Below are 4,363 nucleotides of genomic sequence, written 5' to 3'. Positions count from 1 at the left end.
GTGAAAGTGATTCGTGAGGACAGAACAGTGTTGCCACCAGATCAAATTAGCCGTACAGAAACATTCTTTAGATAAACAGTAATATACATTTTGTAACTCTTGTATTTATCCGTTTGAGACACTACTATGCATTATATAACATAAAAATACGGACAAATATTTATTGTTAGTAAAATAAAACTAATTCTGCACTTGTACTGATTTTTTAGTATTACTTTGTCCGTCTCAGAAGTGTTTGCCTCACGAGGATCAAGCGTCAGCGTAAAAAAATAATGGACCGCTTAACTAACCATCGAGACGGGTTATGGGATTTACCTTTTTTAATCGCTTTTTGCTTAAGAGAAAGACGGACACAATACAAAAATGCGTGGCAATGGCAATAATATTTTCTTGTAAATCTAAGAGTAAGAGGAGTTGCCTTATGAGGGGGGAAACATTAGTTGATCCATGGCAACTAGACAGTGAACATAAAGGGGTTATTAAAGGTAATCTAGTTTTCATGAAATATTGACAAGATTTCACACCGACATCCTATTGACTGAATTACGTACTCAGTAGTTGCTATTTTACTTAGGAAATATCGAGTAGTTAAGTTAAATTCTTGGTATTTCATTATTTTATTTCATCTCAGTTCATTGAGCATCGCTAAACTGAAATAACAATACTGTGTTATGAAGATCACTTATAATTTATAATGTACCCATAGAATAAAATAGATATAGTACAAGTCAATGATCGATTTGCAACTACAATTTATATTTAAACAAACATATTAAAAAAATACGATACCTCATTAATGTTTTATCAAAACGCACCATTCATTTACCAAGAACCACAACTGTAAGTTACAATACTAATGCATATTTGTTATATGGCGATATTAATAATTAACTATTGTAAATTAAAATTTAATTATGATTTAGAAAATAATCCGAACCCAAAATGTTCGTTAATAAACAACATAGCTAGTAAAATCGTAGATGATTTTAATATAGCCTACATACAAAACTTTAATTACACAAGTAGGCGCCATTGCAAACTGAGCAATAATGTAAATAACCTATTTAGACAAGAGAGAGAAAATGTTGGCTAATATTGTTGATATGGGATAAGTCCTAAGATTGTTAAAATGCACTGTACAAATCTTGATTTCTGATTTTGTTATAAACAAAATACGATGTCCATAAATTCTACTAGTAGTATCCTGAAGCATTTTCGTATAGATTTTCTAGCGCCCGAATGTGTTTCAATGCAATTTCCGTGCTTAAATGTATACAAATAAAAGGTTCAAAATTGAAGGCGTTTCTAATTTGTTGGCAAAATCAAATTTATGTTTCTACGATTGGAAAGAACTGACGTAACTCGCACTGTATTATTACTCCTCTAGGACAAGGGAATTACATGAGAAATTATCTTGAGTTTCCACATAAGAACAATGGTAAACCTCATGCACTATTGCGTCTTTATTTCTGATCGTACAGCTATGGGAAAGGTATCATTTTGAAGAAATTAGCAATACCACATAGATTACCGACCCGTTGTATAGGTTTGATCATGTGTGCATCCAAACGCTTTTAATTTTAAGTTTTTCTTGTAACGTTTTTTTTTTAAGTGTGATTCTAATTATCAACTCTCGTCGTCATCATTTTATTAATACACTACGAATACGAAAATGCAGTAAACTATTTTAGGTTATCCAGAAGTCTTTTTTTCTTTAGTGATTTAACCTGTCTCCTGGACCCTACTGGAACTGACCTGGAGCATTTCCAGGAACTCTCAGCCGCTCGCAGCTGTTTCCCCTTACTAGCTTTCCCACTAGATAAACTATATTTGTTACCCAAATCACAATTAATTTCCAAAGTCTGTTATCTGACGCTGTTACAGACTGGACCCCTGAAATCTGGAGTCATGTTTGTCAGATCCCAGACACTGCACTAGAAGAAGGTGAGTTGGAGCTTAACTCAACATTCACTTGGAATCAACCCTTCCCACCATAGCTAAGTTATGTATACAACACTGGGTTGCTCTACCGTACCCTCTGAGGAAGGATCTATAATCAAGGACCGTACTTAGAGATCGTGTCTATCACATCGTATTGCACTTAATGTTCACCTAATGAGAAAATGAGACTGTCACAGTATAGCAAACTATATCTTGTGGTCTAAGTGTCTCTAATGTCGAATCTATGTAACGAGTTCCTTTTGCGCTTCTTCGTCGCCGACTATTTTTGGATCTCTTTAAACGAACATGACTCCAAATTTCAGGAGTCAAGTCTGTAACAGCGTCAGATCCCAGACGCTGCACAAAGAGGAAGGTGAATTGGAACTTAACATTCACAAATACAGTTTATATTGCTTAGCAACATGGCAATGAAATTACACTACAAATGTATAAAAATATTTAAAAATTAATATTTTAATGTAGTTAGTAGTAACATGGTTCCAAATAAAGAACTTTCTAAACTTAAGGAGTTTTTTCAAACAACAATTTAATATTAAATAAAGAAAAATCTAATCTCGTGGCTTTTAATTAAAAGCAGTGTCGACTATCTTCAGGTTTTGATTGAACCATCAATGATTATATTTTTTTTTTCTAAACGCCTTACGGCTGACTTGGCATCATACAATGAGGTTAATTTTTACTCACTAAAACTTTTGCACTGTTTCCTCTGTGGTTGTCTCTGATGATTCTTCTTGTTTTGTATTTGGTTATCACATGTTTACTATCGAAAACTACTATATTTATAAGATTATACATTTACTAATGTGAAAGCACAAAATTTTTATGACTCTATATAGACCACAAACTCAGCGGGGATGATCATGTTAAGCATGTGATAAACAAAATGCGATTTCTGTATAGTATTTCTGCTCTTCAAATTAACTTTCATGCAGTCCTCCTCCGTAGACTAGTGGATACAGTCACGACTCTCTAACTGAGACATCACGGGTTCAAATCCCGGGGAGGTCCAATCATGATAGTAATAATAGCCACAGTGACCAAAAACAAGCCAGCATAGCCAAGAGCTGAGGCTTAAAAGAGAATGGAGGAGTGTGTATGGAGGAACTACTATTATAATTTGGACAACATTTTAATTGCACAAAGGGTATATGTCAAAAAGTAGCAAATTCCTGGTGCACACTCAAAATCATTTGTATGATACAAGGAAGAAAACTAACTTAGTTTTATCATATCACAACCTAGAATTTCTTTTAAAGAAAACTTCTTATGTAAGTTTAAGATTTTCTAATCAAATTTCAAATTGTATTAAATATGAAAATGACAACAAGAATTTTCGATGCGTGTTAAAGGACTTTCTGACAGAGCAGAATTTTATGAGCTGATTAGCATCGAGTAGCTATGCTTAGATCACTTAGGTTATGTTGCTTTTAAAGATTTGTATTGCAAACTCTACAAAAAAAACAACGTTTTGAATTTTGTCTTGCGCACTGCGGGCAACTAGTGTGGGCCTGCCATCTTGTTGGCTGACTGCACACTGGAAGAAGTCAGCTCTTCCAAATTCCTAGAAATGCACCTTGATCGAGGGCTGACTTGGAATGAGCACATTGACCACGTTTGCGCAAAAATCTGCTCAGGCATTTTTGTTTTGAGATCTTTAGCCAAATACTGTCCGAGTCGGGTACTGATCACGGTTTGGTTTAACCCCATCTGGCCTACGGAGTTGTCCTTGGGGGAGCTTGCGCAAACACTCAGAGCATTCAGACTCTAAAAAAACGCAATTCGAGTACTTGCCAAAATCAAAGTTAGATAAGTCTTGCAGGGAAGCCTTCAAGAAACTGCAGCTGTTGACTCTGCCGTGCCTCTACATTTGGAAACAGCTTTGTTTTGTATGAGTAAATGTGCCTTAACCAGAGGACAAGACATACACTTGTATGAGACACGTGGCAGAGCAAACTACACCGAACTGCTAGACACAGAACGGTGGTTTATGAGCGCCTACCCTCGCAAGCGGTATTTCCTCAACAGACTGTCCAATTCAATTAAAGATGATGCTCCAACGCCTAAGGCATTAAAGACTCGCCTCAGACGCTTCTTTATTTCTCAAGCATTCTATAATGCGGGTGAGTTTTTGGCATTCGACTGGGAGACCGCCCAATTAGATGACTGACTCCGCTGTACTGAGTGGGTTGCATTAACGATGAATGAAAGAGGCGTGATTGTAAAATTGTATATATGAATGTGTATTGTTTGTATGAATGCCTGGAATTTTAGAAAACCCGTATTGACGTTTGCCATACAATGTACATATTGTCGCTGCAACAAAAAAGATTTTGATTTTTGATTTTGAGTACAACAATATTCTTTGTACAAAATGTATAAATTGAATAAAGATATGATTGAT

Source organism: Homalodisca vitripennis, chromosome 5 (genome assembly GCF_021130785.1).
Source record: "Homalodisca vitripennis isolate AUS2020 chromosome 5, UT_GWSS_2.1, whole genome shotgun sequence".
In the NCBI taxonomy this organism is placed as follows: domain Eukaryota; kingdom Metazoa; phylum Arthropoda; class Insecta; order Hemiptera; family Cicadellidae; genus Homalodisca; species Homalodisca vitripennis.
The sequence above is the reverse complement of the archived record's forward strand: the minus strand, read 5'-3'. Positions refer to the sequence as shown.